The following is a 19197-nucleotide window of genomic DNA, read 5'->3' as shown; positions in this document are numbered from 1 at the left end:
AAGCACACTGAGAACCACACTGTGTCTTTCTGGCACTACAGGCACATGGATCACTAAGGGAGATCTCCCTAATACCTCAGGAGTAACTGCCCTCTTTCTGGCATGTTTATGGGGATCCTGTGATAGGCTGTCTTGGAGGGTTTAGAAGGAAGTCTACAGAAATCAGAGAATGGAAGAAAATTCAAGAGCATATAATTTGGGGACTCTGTGAAAATTCAAAAACTAAGAGAGAGATGCTGTCAAAGCAAGGAAAGAGAGTAACCCCCAATCACCTCCCCCGATTGATGTAGGATGCCCTTCTTACAAGTGAAGATGTGTTGCTTTTATTGGTTGATAAAAAAAAAAAGCTGCTTTGGCCTATGGCAAGACAGAATATTGCTAGGATGGAAAAACCAAACTAAATACAGAGAGAAGAAAGGCAGAGTTGAGGGAGATGCCAGCAACTGCTAGAGAAGGAAGATGCAAGCTGCATGGTGATACATTGATTAATAGAAATGGGTTAATTTTAAGATGTAAAAGCTACTTAGCAATAAGCCTGAGATATCGGCCAAACAGTTTTTATTCAACATTAAGCCTCAAAATGGATATTCAGGAACTGATAGGTAGGAGAGAAACTTCCAGTTACACCCCCTCCCTACCCCAGTTCCTAGGAGAAAAGTCAAGTGACACTCTATAGATGCAGTCTCAACCTGTGAGTCATGACGCCTTTGGGGGTTGAAAGACACTTTCATGGGGGTCGCATATCAGATCTCCTGCATATCATTTATTAGCATTATGAATCATAGCAGTAGAAGAATTACAGTTACAAAGAACAAAGAAGCAGTGAAATAATCTTATGGTTGGGGGTCACCACATCATGAAGAACTGTGTTACAGGGTCACAGCATTATGACAGCTGAGAGCCCCTGCTCCACAGATTGATGACTCGGATTGAATGGTGCCAAATGTAGAGGTTTATGGTTTAGTATCCTTTTATAATCTAAGAGGGACATTTTTCCTCTTTCCTGTTAAGACTTAAAGTACTTCAACAAGTGGGGCTTTCCTATAAAAAAAAAAAAAACTTCAGTTTTACTTGAGTTAAATCAGATAAGTAAATCAAAAATCTTAAAAAATATGTTTATACACATTTAAGGATAGTGAATTATACATTACGGTTTGTTAGATTATTTTTATTAATTTGTATTCTGCAACAAAGTATTTGCTATACAGCAGTTTGTAGAAAACGTGTATGGAATTAAAGGGAAGCTTCTCTGATGAAGTACTAGAGATGGGTATATAAGAACTTAGGAAGTGATTTGTTACTATGTCTGTTTAGCAGAATCATAGTATAGGTTCACCCCAGACAAAGAACCAACCAATCACAGGCTAGTGAACAGCACTTGGCAAGAGTTCTCTCTTCTGGAGCATAGTTTAAATCAAATAAGAAAGCAGTTGGTCACTCCTGTAACATCCACTCTGACATTAGTGGGCATATCATGCTAGAACATTCGTTCATATATGTTTCAGGATGCACAGCCGCATAGTACTGTTGAATACTTTTCTCCCACATAGAATAATCAATTCAATATTATAAAACCTTGTCCATAGGACTGATACTATGGGTTGGTAAAATAAAATAGAATCTACGACATAGCCAGGTTGAGTTTGCAGTGAGTCTTGTAAAGCCTTCTCTCTGCCCTTTACATACCCAGCTTTTCTCGGGTCACTGACCCCCATTGACCCAGGGATTCTCTGTTTAATAAGAGACTGAGGAAATATTTAGCAGGCAGTAAGAGAGCTGAGCTTGATGACTTAGCGCTGTTTTATTAATGTTCCCATTTTAGTCCGAGCTGAAGCAGGATTTGTCACGCTAGATCCCCTGCAAGCAGAACATTATTTATGTGAGCAGGTATGGGTAAGTAAGTGAGTTAATGTCGCGGTTTTTCTAAAGCCAGCTGTTCCCGAAGCAGGGAAATATCCGGCTGTCATAAATGATCAATGGTACGGAAGGGTCCGAGCTTTGCATATTTCTAAAGAAGATATTCAGCAAAGCTCTCACCTCCTTAAACCAGCTCATTCCAGAAACCAAACTATGGGACCTAGAGTTTCAGGTTCAAGCTCAGAAATCGGCACGGCCTATCCTAGAGTGTCACTAAACTGGAAATGTCACAGCCCTTAGGGGCACATGGAAAAATGAATATTATTTCACATCTGTTTCTTGCCTGGTCCCGGTGGACCTGATATTTCTCCAAATGGCTAGGTGGGAAAACCAATTTAATTTGATTGAGGTATGAAGAGAAACTGACAACGAGCAAAGCAGAATGCTTGCTTTAAGGTTAAATGGGAAGCTCGACTTTGAGCTGTTATTGTTGACAAATTCATCTGTGGGTACGACTTTCTCCTGTCAAGTCTCTTTTCACTGCTGATGTGACTATGGCTCACCCCTGGAAGATCTGGCAGAACAAACATTCAAAGATTTAAAGATCGTCTCAAAAACTATCTTTCGGGTTCCTGAAATACTCGGTGCATGTTTAGCCTGTACAAACACACCCAGGATTATGAAAATGGAGAAGAGAGAACAGATCAAGGCACGACTTTGTTTTGTTGTAGCTGTGTGATCTTAGATTCAAATTTTGGTAGCCGTTATCAGTATATATAGGATGAAAGTAGTTAAATTAGCGTGAGAAAACCAAGGCTTTGCTGTCTCTGAGAACCCAATCGGCAATGCTAATTATTTGAATTAAGCCTTCAGAGGTGGTAAGGAATTCTTCTTTTTGGATTGTGTGATGATAATATGCTCTCCTTTATATAAACAAGCCTTGGGCTTCAGTTTTCTTATCTTCTCCTAGCCGAAGATTTAAAGAATCTCAAAAGTGCTACTTCTGACTCCCTGGACATCAAAAACCTCTCCCATGCCATGGAGCATAAAGCATTCCGGGACAACATTGAAGGGAAATGTTGGCTCTCTAAAGGAAGATGGACTATATCCCAATTCACCAGCCCTCTTTGCTCATCAGCCACACTCTTGCTCGTCTCCCCAGGGAGAAGCGTCACATTAGATTTAGCACGATCCATTCTGCAGCAGGCCTGTGCACAGCCTGATAAGCGAGTGAAGGGAAGGGAGAGCCTTGTCTGTGCTTTGTCCCTGCAGCGCTGGCTATTCATTCCACTTCCACCCCAATCGACCAAAGGCATTTACTAAATTTTGTTTGATGCTGTCACAGGACTCCTTTGATAGCCCTAGTTTTGCAGCCAGGATGAAAAGATTGGCAAGATGAGGGTGCTTTCTGATCAGCTCACAGGACTGCAATGGCAGGCTCAGGGTTTCTTGGGGAAAATTATTCTTTCACGGAGCAATTAAAATCCATCTAGTAATTGTGCCAGCTGAAGGATTCAGTTCTGAGCCAGTTCCCATCATGTGTGGATGTCGCATATTTCTTTGAATGAGATGCTCAGAACATTCCCTCCACAATAATATGCACCCTGTGAAATACATTTAAAAATGAAAATGAGGCAGAGTGTCGTGGTTTTCTCTTCTGACCATATTAATACCGTTAATCTCTTCCATTGTCTTGGAAAAATCACAAGTATATTTTTCAAAGCTTTTTAACCACATGAGATAAATGCACAGCATGGCTTGGAACTTACACTGAAATAAAGTGATATATTTGTTGCTATGTCAGTACAATATATAACATATATATATAACATATATATATATATGTTAGTATTTTAAATGGTAATACATTAAGAAAAAGATACCATACCCAATGCAAGTTCAAAACTTTGGTGAGCATAACTGTTTTATCAAGATACACACAACCTTTGTATATGCTGTATATCCTAATGTTTTCTTTATTTCTATTGCTGTGAAAATCAGATGAATGACTGCAACTATTGAATCTGTTGTTCGTGTTCATAAGTCAAAGAAAGGCCTAGATTTCAATCAGAGACTGATGCTAATAAAGACATCATTTCCACACTCATGTGAATGGCATAGATTTCAATCAGAGACTGATGCTAATAAAGACATCATTTCCACACTCATGTGAATGGCCCACAACTCATGCACACCTATGAGGGAATGCATTGGGTTTGAAATGAGAAGACTTGGGCTGACTGACATTCTTATGCTGACACATGTCAAGTGTGTGATTCAGGCAAGGCATTTTTAAAACTCTGAGTCAGACTTTCCTCAATCATATTTTTCCTGGAGTTTTGTGAAAATGGAGTGGTAGGTAACACCCCACAGAATATTTCTTGAGTACTTCCCCATGTCAAGCATTTGACCAACTGCTCTGGGGCATAAACTGAGTACATGTAGGAGAGACGTCTTCAAATAATAAAAAATGCATCCACCAACATATATGTTATTATTGACACACACACACACACACATATATATATATATTAACAAACATACACACATATTCACACACACATAGCTTTTCAAACAAGACCGGATAGCTTCAAAAATCCATTTTAGTCTACTCTCTGCAAAGGGAAATTTAAAGCCTGCAGGTGTTCTTCTCAGTCCCCAAAGGGAGTCATATTAACTCTCCTGATAGAATTAGTGTAGAGAGGGAAGAGAACTGTATGAGATATTGTCTACAATCTTCATTTTGTTGGCAGTCACCCTAAGGAAAAGGGGCTCCTCAGAAAAGTGTTCGATTGAAGCTGTCTGGCTTCTAATGCTGTTTTCTGCCTGATGGTCCCCTTTCCCTGTTGTTTTGGATTGGTGGGGGTTAGAGTAGCCATCAATACATCTAACCACAGAGAAATAGACTGGACAGAGAGGATCTGACCATTTGGGAAGAATTTTAGGCAAAACAAAGACTTATACTTTTGCGAAGTTATTCCAAAGGCACTAAAATATTTGTATCAAAGAAGGAAAGGACCCACATTTACTTTCATGGCATGAGTACCCATTTGATACCTCACCAAAATAGTGACAGCTTTTAAACATTACAGTCCTCTTATAATAAAAGAATTTTATTTCAGGTGTGCACCAATTTAAAAAAATGTGTCATAAATTATGATTTCAATAATTTAAGGGAGTCATTATATGAGCACGTCTTTAAAAGCATAGAAGCATTTAAAATGTTTGATTTCAAATTACGTGGTATTAGAATACAAATTACAATGACATAAGTTTTGTTTATTTTAAATATAAAGCTAATAAATAGCATTGAAAAAACAAAAACATTAAGCAAATTATCACCATGATTAAAACATTTGAAGAAATTAATGATACATGTGACTGTACATTTCAGACTGAACATATGGCTCTGTGAAGAGTATTTGAGTAGCACGCATGGAGATCCGAGTTCAAACAAAATATATTGTATGGAATTTTTTTTTCAATCAGAAAAATCTAAGACAAAGAAAATGGAGAAAGAAAACCAGATATGTATTTCACAGGGAGGAACAAGCACACGGCTCTTCGGCCATGGACACATGTAAGTCCCACTCAAAAAGACAAAACACCCAGTTAATGCATGGTAACAATGAATTTGTAACTTACATAATACAAAGAGATGGAAAGTTTGACAATTCTAAATCGCTAAGAAAAAGGTACACATTAATCATGAAACTGTAATTTATATGTTGTGGAGCATAATTTGACAGTCGTCTACAAATCACAGGCACAATTCTTGGGCACAACTGAAATGAAGAGTATATAGTTATTCACTGACAACATATGGGTTGTATGTAGAATGAATAAATGGTGTGTAGAGGACCTACTAAATTACACAGAATATGCAATGTACCTTCTTTGTGATTGCTAGCACTTCTTTGACCCACTTCAATTACTTTATTTGCCTTCGTAAGAAACAAACTCTCCTTCTTGATGAAGCTCTGGGAGTTGAGCTATCAACAACACACAAAACTCTCCTAAATACTCTATTAAGTGTTCTATATTTTATATAAGGATATTAGAAGATCACATAAATTTCCACAATTGACTTGTTTATCAATATTAAGTTTTATATATTAGCAAGTGAATATCCCAACTCCTTTAAACATTTGTATGCAATGAATGGCTATAGGGTACCTATGAAGACCATGATAAATGAGATAGATAGATAGATAGATAGACAGACAGACAGACAGACAGACAGATAGATAGATAGATAGATGATAGATAGACATACAATTGAGTTATCAATATTAGGTTTTATATATTAGCAAGTGAACATCCCACCTCCTTTAAACATTTGTATTCAATGAATGCCTACAGGTATCTATGAAGAACATGATAGATGATATAGATTGATGGATGGATGGATAGATAGATAGATAGATAGATAGATAGATAGATAGACAGACAGATAGATGATAGATAAATAGATAGACAGACAGATAGATAGATAGATAGATAGATAGATAGATAGATAGATAGACAGACAGACAGACAGACAGATAGATAGATGATAGGTAGGTAGACAGAAAATAGATTGGCAGATATATAATAGAGCATCAATATATGATGGCAGAAGAAAGGTAACAGATGGATAATAAATGGTTGATAGACGCCTGCCCCTTCTTCACACGATCCCCTTACTATTACACACGCTCATGCTGAAGCCTCTCTTTCATACTCTAACACTCTTCTTTCAGGCAAACATAATACAGCATGAAGGAGTTTGAATTAGAACAATACGTTTCTCCGAAGTTGTTATTTGCAAAGACCAAGTTTCAAAAATTGAGTCTAATGGGTCATAAACATTTTATTTGAATATGAGGAAATAAAACATATTAGAAAATATGAACAGGCATTCTAAATGGGTTTAAATCCTATTAAATAACGATTGTCGTTTAGTTTTAATTATAATTTTATTTACGAGGGGCCTGTTTTCAACATGTAATAGCTCCTTAAAGGAGTATAAGATAATTATCCCAAAATGTTTAAATTTGTTTCTGCATTTTAGAAATGACAATAAAAAAGAAGCGAGGAAGATGCATCCTCAGATCAAACTATGAATTCATTTTCTAGGACTTCTCCAATTACACCACTTGTATTATAGAGAATATTTACATCTTCTCTAGTTAATGTTTTAATGTTCAGGTTAATTGAACTTCAAAGCAATTCTCTGTCCTCAGATATGGCAGATTTAGTTAGGTTTTGTGTCTGTATCAGTTACTTCTTTCATTTTTTTTTTTTTTGTGATAGAACACCAGACAGAATCACCTTCAAGGATGAAGGCCTTATTCTAAGCTGATGGCACTAGGAGATACAATCTATCATGGTTGGGTAGGCCATAGAAGCAGCTAAAGGTTAAGGCAGAGGGCAGTGGGAACGAGGTGGCCCATCAGGAAAGAGAGCACTCAAATTATCACAGTCCAGCCTACAATTTACAAGGTTATCTTTAGTGTCTTGACTCCTCCACTTGATGCCCCACCTGATGAAGGTACCAATAACCAGCTGAAACCCACTATCAGGTGTCAAGCAAGGGATCAGACACGTGGGCCTATAAGAGATCCATCACTTTCAATCTGTGCTTTGTGCACTGTTTGTTCCAAATTTACTCACCTAAGAAGCTTACTTGGGAATGCTGCCCACGTTCATGCCTATATTGTTCTCAGATAACAGGAATAACAAGCCACATTATTTAATTATTTATTAACTTATTGAAAACTATCCAGCACTCCTTGTTCAGATTCAAAACGCATTGACATACATAAATCGAATCTACATGGGTAGTAGAAAAAGACAAGGTCTCCTGAGTAAATTGGGAGCATGGGGACCTTGGGAGAGGGTTGAAGGGGAGGGATGAGGCAGGGAGGGCAACAGAGGAAACAGTAGAGCTCAATAAAAATCAACTTAAAAATCATTGCAATAATAACGCTGATTGCAAACACATCAGACATGGGCTGAAGATGGGGATAACATACTTACTGAAGGTAAAATGACTTGGACTTTGCTCTAATACAGCTCATATTGACTCCCATGTGTGAGACATGTATAACACTGCCATAGACTCTTAATGACTATGATACACGGAAACAAGAACTCGAAACAGAGACATCACTTTGCCAACTTAAGCTTAAATCCCCCTTTCTTATTCTAACCAATCATGCTATTTCTCAACCTCAAGCTCTTTTTCCTAAAATGTAGATTATAGTACCTGAATGTAAGAGCTCTTGTTAGGAGGACCAGAAAAGGACCCATAAAAATGCATTTGTACCTGCTCATAGATAATCAGCCATTACTGTCAGTAATCATCTTCCAGCACGATAATTTGGAGAAACCTACATAAATTTTCGTAGTGATAGGGTATGAAGATTCTCTCGTAAATGCCTGTTGTATCTATTGACTGTAGATGCCAATCTGTAGTGCTTGGAAAATATAAATACAGAAGCTGTTTACTAGCAATGTGTTTAATGAGAGCAACAATAACAACCAAGACCAAATGCAGTACAGCACAGAAACATTTAAGATTTGCACATGTTCAACACTACCAAAGCATTTTTTGTCCATCTTTGTAAGTCAACAAAGGCAAGCCTGATTGGGCTGGGAGATGGCTTGTGGGATGGAGCACTTGGGATGCAAGAGTGAGGGCTTAAATTCAGATCCCTGGAACTCACACAAGGCCAGACAGGATGGCATTCATCTATAATCCACTAAAACCCCAGGCTGCTGGGATGCAAAGATGCATTCCTGGAAGCTCACGGGCCAGCTCACCGTGGATGTGCAGCCTTGAACAAGTTGCTCTATCCCCAACAAGATGAAATGCAAGGACTGTCACCAGAGATTGTCCTCTGACCTGACAACACACACACACACACACACACACACACACACGTGCATGAAGCACACAAATACATACATACTTTCTTTCTTGATTCAGTAGTAACTGGTTTTGCTTAAGCAATCCTACACCTATCCAAGGGTAAGCCTCTTTCCTCCTGACATGAACGAAAGCTGAAGCTATTTGGCAACAATCATTTTACAGCCTCTTAGAAACACCTATTATAACCTTTGCTCCATTCTCATGCCTTGGCATTTAGGAACACTGGGGGGAAGACCACGATTATGTGGAATTAGATTGCTATTAGAGAACAGAGCATCACTCGGAGGGAAAAGCTATAGAACTTCTATGAATTTGTCTATGGCAAAGACCTACCCTTACTTTTGAGAAAGCTTTATGTACGGTCTAACATTTCCAAACAAGGCACCAAATATTCTTTGCTGCTTAATTTTGCAAGCTGGGACTCTTAGGCTTTTGAAAGGGAAAAGAAAAAAATGGCATTAGAAAGAGTCTCTTCTCCCAGTCCGTACTGTCAATCCACTCCGGGAAGGAAAGGGTGAACCCTGTCAGCAAAGGCTTTTCATGAGGTTAGATCAAAGGCCTTAGAGCAGAGAGAAAAGGTTATTTTCTTCACATTAAGAATGTTAGTCCTGAGAGAAGGCAAATGGCTTCCACTGGGCGAGACATGGATTCTCCTTGTCTCTTAGAAGGGTCAATTTACTAGGTACTCAAAAAATAGCCTCAAAATTACATTTCACGCACGTTTTCGTATACGCCTTCCTCTTCACATCTGAGCTCGCACTGTTTACTTCATTCAGAGACAGGTGGAGACTCGTTGGGACACCATGATTCTGACTGACATAGCTCAATAATAAACATGGTTATGGCATGTGATTCTGTGCTGGCGGCTAACGGGTGGCACATTTCTCCTGTGCCCCTGCTGTAAACTAGAGTGCTTCCCATTTGCAGCCTGCAGAATTGAATCCCCTTACCACGGAAGGTTTTCCATAGACCTGAGCTATTCAAAGTCCCATTCCTCCACAGGAAAAATATAAGAAAACTTCTATTTTTATGTATTAACTAATATATATGACAATATTAATGATTAGTAATGGAGCACTGTATTATACAGCAATGCATTTAAAGAAGGGGGAGAGGAGTGGGGGAAGGGGGAGAGAAATGGGACGCTGGGAGGAGGCGGAAATTTTTTTTCAAAAAAAAATAGCACATTCTCCTGTCCCCGTTCTTTTTTGAGACAGGGTTTCTCTGTAGCTTTGGAGCCTATCCTGAAACTTGCTTTGTAGACAGGCTGGCCTTGAACTCACAGAGATCTTCTTGTCTCTGACTCCGGAGTGCTGGGATTAGAGAGGTGTGCCACCACTGTCCAGATCAATAGCACATTCTATATTGTTACTCGTCTTTATATCCCCAAACACCTTTTCTTTTCTTTATCGGGAAAGTTTCAAAATGCCTTCTTTTGACTTTCTGGAAATGTACACAAAAGTCTAATAAATATTTAGAGGAGATGGTGAACAATGGCTTACTAGAAAGAACACATACAGCTCTTGCAGAGGACACTGGTTCAAATCCCAGCTCTCATGCCAGGCAGCTCAAAGCCACCTGTAATTCCAGCTTTGGGGAATCTAATGCCTCTGGTCACCATGAGCTTGAGAAACAGTGGATATCTAAAGGAAGTGGGAGAAGAAGGATGAAGAAACAGCCCAATAAAGTCAAAAGAAGTTTAGTCCACAGAGGCATAATTTCAGAATCTCATTCTTGATAAAAGAAAGAATGAGATAGATGCTCCAAGGATATCGCAGAGAGTCTCAGTAAAGTGTTTCTTTATAGACTAATACTGTACAAAACTGTATTAATTCCTTGGCATATTAGATTGACTATATCCACACCCTAATCACCATAGAATGAAAATTAATTTTAGGCACTCAATAAGTCTGAGCAGAATCATAAAGTAAGAAGTTCAGTCTTAAATCATCAAGAAGAAAGAAAATGCAAGTTAGGGAAAAGGCAACTTTCATATATCAAAGAACATTTACCTAAAATGCTTCCACAATTCAAACAAAGGTTGAAGGATAATATTAGGTAGACACTTTTAAAATTATTAACACTTGAGTGTTTGTGATCTATAAACCATCAGTTTGCAATAGTTTGTCCTGTCATCAATCTTAGTAAGAAAACATGCTGTTTCATCGAATTTGAGGAAAATCATCTTCACTAAGTTTCTCCCTGGGGTTCTTGAGGATTCCTTGCCTGCAATTTAGTAAGTATATAATGAACACTGGCTACATAATCAAACGATATATGTAACAAGGAGATTATTTAGAGCATTATAGTTTTATTAGTAACTATATTTGGGGTTAAAAACCTGTTTAGATCTTCTGGGTTCTTGGCTGAGTTGGTCATTTCTGATATATTTGGTCTATTTTGATCAGTCCACTGGAGGCTTACTATGTTTCGATTTTGCTTTCTTCCCAGAAGGTCATGCATTAGACCATGCCTTATACCTAGATTCTGTCTAGACTGGGAATCAGGATGCAGTGCCCTCTCAACCTCTTCCATCTTGTAGAACTGAAATCAGTTTGCTATTACACTTCCAATCACCGTTCAATAAAACTGCCAGCAGCCTGCTGTTCACCTTTGCCAGATGTCTAGTTTCTTGTTTGAATGTCCTTCATCTTTTCCAATTGACCTTTTGGTAGATTCAATGCTTAAGTGACTATTATTTTGCAATGCATGCACTGTAACCCCAATTTTCCATTTGTTACACTTTATTTTCTGAGGAAAATTGTACTTTATTATAGAGTTATTCATCTATGAGGTGGGGGAATACAGTTTTATTCAGTCCTAAATGGACCATTTCCCCCCTTGCTTGAGTAGCATTTGGAAAGTAGTTTTCTGTTCCTTTGTAAGTTGATTTGGCAAGAAGGCTTTATCAGAACTATTGAGTCATGGGCATTCCTCAGGGTGACATCATATCAAACATTACTTATAAAGTAAACCAAAGGGCCAGAATAGACAGTTCAGCTTCAGTGCACACATCTGAATGTTTGCTAGCAGGGTAATTGAAAAACAATCCTACTGACAAGTCTACCTTACAAATTTGGTTACTTTCGTTTATATAATGCCAGATAATCAATTTCAACCTCAACTTAAATGTATTTTAAAGGCATGATAATTTTAAAGCAATTTTATCTTTTCATAGGGTAATGTGATGTATGGGTTATAGTTACTACATATTTAATTATCATTATATTTCTTTGACATAACGCTGAGTAATTGGTTAAGATATAAATGGGTGATTGGCACAGTCCTAATGTTTTGAGCTTTTGTTTCATAAAAAAATTCTTTAAGATCTTGGGCAAATATAAAAATGCTATGTTCATATCTGCTCAATGACTGTAACAAACTTCAGTAGGATGAGAATCTTTTAACGAAGAAATTGATTTCTCACTATTCTGCAGACTGAGAATCTCTGTCTCTTTCTCTCTGTCTCTCCCTCCTGTTTCTCATTTCTTAACCAAGAAATGTGCATGAATGTAGGGGCAACTACTGCTGTAATGTCTCAGGAAGTTCATCCTTGAAAATAATTGAATCTCTCTTCCATCATCCCTCAACGATAGGCGGGACTTGATGATCTTCTCTCTTATCCTTGCTAGAATTCTGACTGGCTTCACTTGTGCAGGTCTTGTGAATGCAGCTGCCATGGCTGTCTGTACAAAACTGCAACTCTGTCTAGGGTCTTTTTCAAAGCACCCTAATCCCATTGGTTAAGGTTCTGACTTTACATACCACAAGTTCATCACTTTTCAAAATTTCTCAAATGGCTAAGTTTTTCACCTGTCTGTTTCCATTACTAAACCATGAACTCCTTGTCGAGAGATGCCTTAACTTGTTTACCTATTTGTTTGTAGAAACACACCATTATTTCCAGAACAAGCATATGTATCAACCACAATGAAGATAATTGCAAAAAGTACTTGACTCTTAACATATGCAACCAAAATACTTAGTAACAAGTCATACTGTTATGAAAAAAGTTTTCCATCACCGACCTCCACGATAAGCCAGAGATCTAGACAAATACATCAAGTGCCTCCCCAATGTGATGCAGGATGCCTCCCTTCTGAGATGCTATTTTCTTTAACCACAGGTCCTAGTTGAAGAGCATTTTAAAGGGATTATTAGGTACCACTAGAAAAGCTGTGTGTGTCCTGGTGCCATCGGTGTCCCAGTAATAAACCAAAGCAATAGGCAAAAGGCAAAATAGGGCAGGATTTTGTTGTAGAATAAAGCAGTTATGATTGAAATTCTTTTTATGTCCCCATTTTTATGGGTTTAGATTTTCATATATTGTATTTTGTACAATTCCATTGCCCTTCTCTTCACCTCCAGTTCCTTCCCTATCTCACCATCACCTTCCTTTCTAACTCCATGAGCTCATTTTCTTTATAGCCTACTGAGTCCATTAAATACTGGCTGTTAATATGCACAGGTGCCGGGGCATCTAATAGAACAGAGGTAGCCTATCAGGTGACTTCCTCTCCTAGAAGTTATCAACTGTCAAGAGCTTTCAGTTGGGGGTGAGAATATGTGAGTCCCTTTCTCTTGCTAGGATTTCAGCTGTAGAACAGTATGCTCAAGATCTGAGTAAATTTCTATGCTCAGAAAGAAACATTAAAAGATCCCATTTCATTAGGTGAGAATCTAAGAGCCACCACCCTGTTTAGGTTTATAACTCTTCTAAAAAACTAAAAGCCTACTAGAAAACCTACAGTCCAGATATTTTAAAAGTCTGCCATGACAGTTTGCAGGAAGACAGAGGGAATAAGATGGGAGAGATATGACTGATTTCAGAAATAATTTTACGCACCAGATCACTCAATATATAAGAAAATCAAAATATGAGGAGTGATAGGGAGCTTCCAAGATAAAGAGACTCTGATATTAAAGTGTCACAGTGGATATCTGATTGCTACCAGCTGTTAGGCTGGGTCAGAGTTGCCACCTCACATACCCCTCAGTATGACACTGCAGGCAGAGCTTGGTGTGTTTGTCTATCCTTCTGCGTGCATTTGTGCATGCAGAAGCTAGAGGAAGACATCAATGTCCAGTTCTATCATTCTCTAACAAAAAGGAAACGTAGTCTTTTTCAGTTTGTACAGAAAGTGACGCGATAACCAGGGCACTACTCCAGCCCGAAGGACGTAAAGCCAGTGATCTACAATTGTGAATTCAATCCTTCAAAAAAAATTAGCAATAAGCACATTGCTAGAGAAGTTTCTAAAAATAAAACCAAACCAAAAAGAAGAAGGAAGAGGAGAAGGAGGAGGAGGAGGACATCCATGCACTACAATTTACTTAGTTTACCACTTTTTTCTTCTTCAACTGTTCTTCCCCTTTTATTCCATGCTTAAGCCATTCTGAAGTCTCCCCATAGATTTCTCTCCCATGACTAAAGCTCAGACTACAGATGGCTGTCATAAAAGGACAATAGCAACCGTGTAAGTTGAGAAGGACCCATGAGGTAAGCAAGCAGCTGTTGTAGACATGTTTGCCATAAGCACTGTCTTAATGTATTTTATAAAATCATGTCAGTTTATACACCATTTACTAGCAACTCTATCAAAAATAATTAGGATTGATTGTTAATGTATATGTAGAGCAGTTACAAAAAAAGCAAATATTATATAGGTGGTAATGAGTTATTTTAAATATTATTAGGAGCCTTAAAATATTATAGCCTCCATTTACATTTCTCTAGAATAGGAACCCTTCTCACTTTTCTTTCTCTCCCTCTCTTTCTCTGTTTTTTTTTGAGATAAGGTTTCTCTGTAACTTTGATGCCTGTCACCAGGCTAGTCTTGAACTCAAAGAGATCCACCTGCCTCTGCCTCTGCCTCCCAAGTGCTGGGATGAAAGGCGTGCGCCACCACTGCCTGGCCATAGACACCCATATCTTACATGACCCCCATGCCTGTGATTAATCCCACATTTTTTCTTAATAAAAGTCCAACAGTACTTTTTAACAAGGTAAAGTGGGAAATTAGTCTTGAAAACTGTTTGAATTCTCGTCAATTAACTTGAAATAGCAGCACGAGATTTTCTTAAACTTTACTTTCTGAGCGAAAGCATCCTTTAAAACCCTAACAGCACTTTAGATTTTATATTAGCTAGGATGGATAGCAAGATGTGTTATCTCCTAAAAGAAAAAAAGGCAAGAGCTGACAGTGGTGTCACAGGACTTGGAGAGCGTGAGTACATGCAGAGACTTGATGCCATGTCTAATAACCTCGGCCCCTCTCAATGGCGCAGATGGGGAGCCAGAACCCAAAGAGATGCTGCTCAAATCCCATCTCTCCTTAAAGGCAGAGGCAGGGTTCAACTCAATTTCATTATTTCCCAGTCGCATAGTCCTGGGATAGAGACAGACATGCTTCCTTTGTCCGATAGTGCAGAAAACAAATAAACTGATACCCTAGCTTGCAGAATTTAGGACACTCAGAAACACCCCTCCTTCTCTAGAAAAGTACTACTCTGGTCTTGTCTGAACTACCCACTGCCAGCATCCCAAGTGACAGACATGACAATGCCTCTCTATGACGGTGATACTCTTCTATTTAAATGCTCTCCGTCGTGTCTTCCAGCAATACACTACTGATGAAATACTTTCAAGTCACTCAGAAATGTTCCCTCCGCTTTCTGACTGCACCTCTCCTAGGCACATTTCCTTCTTTGTAGCTCTCAGTGTGTGTACGTGTTGAGTCTGGGTCTGTGATGGACACCCATACCTGTGTGCCCGCTGGCTGGAAGAGGACATGGCGAGCCCTGCTGTATTCCCTTGAGGTAGTGACTGTCACTGAACTTTGGGTTCTGTTTGAGACCAGAAAGTGCGGGGCCTCACTCTCCTCCTTGCCTTAAGCCTGGGATTATACCTGTGTGTGTGTGTGTGTTCCTGGTGGCTTTTCAGGTGGGTTCTGGGATCTGTGCTCAAGTCTTCTACACTGATCCATCTTTCCATGCCTACCAGATACAGTTTTTAATTCTAAGTCCAATTGAATTAGACATGTATATGTATATGTAACATAGTTATGTATATATTTTATATGTGCATTTTCCAGGTACCGGATACACCCACCATAATATTGTTCTCAATATAGTGTTCTCTAAATGCTCATAACAAATTGAGGGATTTTTGCATTATGTCATGCACAAACAACACAATTATAATCTTCTAACTCTAATTCTGTATCCCTTTATACAGAGCCTGCTTTGCAATTCTTTCTCCCTGTTGAATACTGGGTAGGATGGGGAAGGGTGAAAACTCAAATTTGGAGACATGTATCTAATCAAACCAGTTCTTCATCCTATTGATTCACTATCCTAGATTATATTAGCTTGCAGGAAATATGTATAGTGATCTTCCAAAGTAAAAGCAGGTTTCTGGAAGGAAAAACTTCTTTCTTGAGAATATTCACTATCCACTAATTTTTCATTTGGAAGCAAAGGAAGACTACAGTTCTTAGCACTATAATTCAAAGCGACACCTTCACTGCACAGTGACATTCCTAGAGATGCAGAACGAGTCTAATCCACCTCAGTGCAAGCAGTAGACAGTGTTATTTTCTACAAATTAATTTAATTGGTTATAAAATAGCAAAAGGAAGTGACTGTGTGCATCCAGATGCTCCCTTGGGAGCAGAGCTGAAAGTGGCTTTGAGAAGATGCAGGAAGCCACTGAAGAGACCAGTGTTTATCAGACTCCCTAGCTGCAACATAATTTGATATCAAAATGACCTGTGTAAGCTGTTATTTAAACAGTAATTGCAGAATGCATTTATTTAAATACACCAATACATTAGGACCAGTCATGCTAATGGGGCACAGCTTTAATTTGTTAATATGACTAAGCGTTCTTGTATATATAATTTGTAGCTGCTGGATGAATTCACTCAGACACCTGAAATGGTGCGCAGTGGAACAGACAAGATGACTTGAGTGTTTAAATAGCACTGGAAGACCAATATGGCTACAGTGACAGGTGGCTTTAGTCATTAGTGTCTTCTTTACTGAACATAGGAAGAGTTGAAATCCAGTCACTTACCATTATTAAATGTTTTAAGTATTTGGTAGAGGAAATATTAATGCACACAAGGATCAAAGAGACATGTTTTCAGATGCAAACAATAAAATCCAGGGAGCTCCGCATGGCAGGATTAGTGAATGAAGCAGAAACAAGGGCGTTAATGAACATTCCAACTGTGTCTGAGTGTTGGGAAATACTACTTAACTATGTAAAGACGTGTTTTATATATATATATATATATATATATATATATATATATATATATATATATATATGTATGTATGTATATGCTATGAAACATTATTTAAACTGTGTAAAGTGTGTTATATGTGTTTCTACTGCCTTTGTCAACAAAGTAAAAAGTGTTACCTTTGTTTCTGCTACATCTCTTGAGCTGTGTAAAGATGTATTGCATTTGTTCACCTTGTCTGCCTAAGGCAACTGATTGGTCTAATAAACAGCTGAACAGACAAAATCTAGGCAGAGAAAGGGTAGGTGGGGCTGGCAGATAGAATAAATAGGGGGAGAAATCTAGGTTCAAGAAGAACAAGAGGAAGAAGAACGAGGAGAAAATGAGGAAGAAAAAGAGGGGTATTCCCAAGTCAACCAGCCAGGCAGCCTCCAGCCAGCTAGACTGAGTAGGACACACAGAAAAAAAGGTAAAGGTCTCAAGCCAAAGCATAGATGAAGACAAAAAGATTAAGATATAAGAACTAGTAAGAAATGAGCCAAAGTTAGGATGAGCATTCATAACTAATAATAAGTCTTACTGTCATGATTCGGGAACTGGTTGGTGGCCAAAAGAAAAAGCCTGGTACAGTCTGGATGAATAAACAAATTTCTACATAATAAATATTAAATATTATTTAAAGCAAATAGAATATATATATATATATATATATATATATATATATATATATATATCAAATGAGATGAGGTTGTAAAAGTGATATCTATGACAAAGTACTTTTGGGAAAGGAGTATGTACTGGGAATTGAACCCAGAGCTACATATGTTCTCTAACGCTGATCTATACACTCAACCTAAAGGTAATTAAAATGGGTTTTATGCTCTCCCCTCTATGCTAATTCATCCTTAGACCCCACGTGGCATCAAGAGAGAATCAGCTCTGGCAAACTGTACTTTCACTTCCACATGCTCCCCTAGCCTAAACCCTCATGTAAATAATAAATGTAATAAAAAATTTAAGACAGGCATCCTTTGTCAGTTCCTCATTCATTCTAAGGACGATTTAGAGTCCACATAGAAACAAAGCATTGTCTCACAAGTGGAAGATTCAAAAGGAATAATAAAAAGAAAGTCTCTGTGTTCACTATAGAGTCTTGTTAGTTGGGGGAAATTGTAGGATAGGATCTATGGACTCACATTCTGACAAATTAACAGGTTTCCACTAGTCTCTTTTAGCTCAAGAAAGAGGATGACATATGTGGATAGAGCTCTATGAATCAATTTTCTCTTCCAGAAGAGTACAGAATCACTTGGAACATGTATTGAAAGTAAAAATTGAACAGAAATATAAATATGTGAATTCAAAGTTTCAAAATAGCTGAATTAGTGACCATAATCCGAAAGGTAGAAGATTCTGGCTTTATTTGCTTAATTTTATCTATAATTCAGTCTAAGAATTCCCTTACGTGACTGGCAAATATAACAATTAAGGTAAGAGTGACAATATTCAAGAGACATTTACAGATTCACAATGCACTTTAAGTCAAGTAGGCTCAAAGTGCTATTTCAGAAGATGGAGAAAAATAAGTGATTCCTCACTTTCACAATTTGACGAATACACGATCCAGACAACAGATGAGATTCCATTAGGTGTTCTGTTCCCAGACTGTTAAAACCCAATTACAGAATCACTAATGACATTTCATTTGATAGTCATGTGTATAAGGGTATTTTTCCACATTTTTCACTTCAATTTTATCTTTTTTACCCATAATTGAATGTGTCACTGATGGAGCTGAAGGCCAGTGAGTAACCTAATGAAGGTGAAAGTGCAGGAAATACTAATAATCTCTATTTTTGCTTAATTCTCCCTCATTTATCGTACCTACACTGCTTCATAACAGTCTTGGGGATTTTATTTTTTCATGTTTGTATAAGATAATAAAGCAACGTGAGTGAGGCACTAATTACAAATTAATATTGCTTTACAAGCATAAACATTAATCCATAGGAAACTGTATAGTTAGTGTTTGTTTCTGAAGGCTGGATTCAAATGTAAGGGGTATGTTAAGAGAAATGATTTGGGGTATTCTCAATACTTAACTCATAACAAATTCTGTATACAGTTTGAAAGAATAAAGCTTAGTTATCATCTCTGACTGCTTTAAACAAATTA

General features: G+C 38.0%; 1 pseudogene; it reads left to right on the top strand.

Annotated features, from left to right (window-relative positions):
• The first annotated feature begins 580 nt into the window (after window positions 1–580).
• Window positions 581–19197, top strand: part of LOC142837470 (large ribosomal subunit protein uL23-like) — an 80222-nt pseudogene continuing 61605 nt past the window's right edge.

The sequence above is a fragment of the Microtus pennsylvanicus genome, chromosome 18, assembly GCF_037038515.1.
Source record: "Microtus pennsylvanicus isolate mMicPen1 chromosome 18, mMicPen1.hap1, whole genome shotgun sequence".
NCBI lineage: Eukaryota > Metazoa > Chordata > Mammalia > Rodentia > Cricetidae > Microtus > Microtus pennsylvanicus.
The sequence above is the reverse complement of the archived record's forward strand: the minus strand, read 5'-3'. Positions and strand labels throughout refer to the sequence as shown.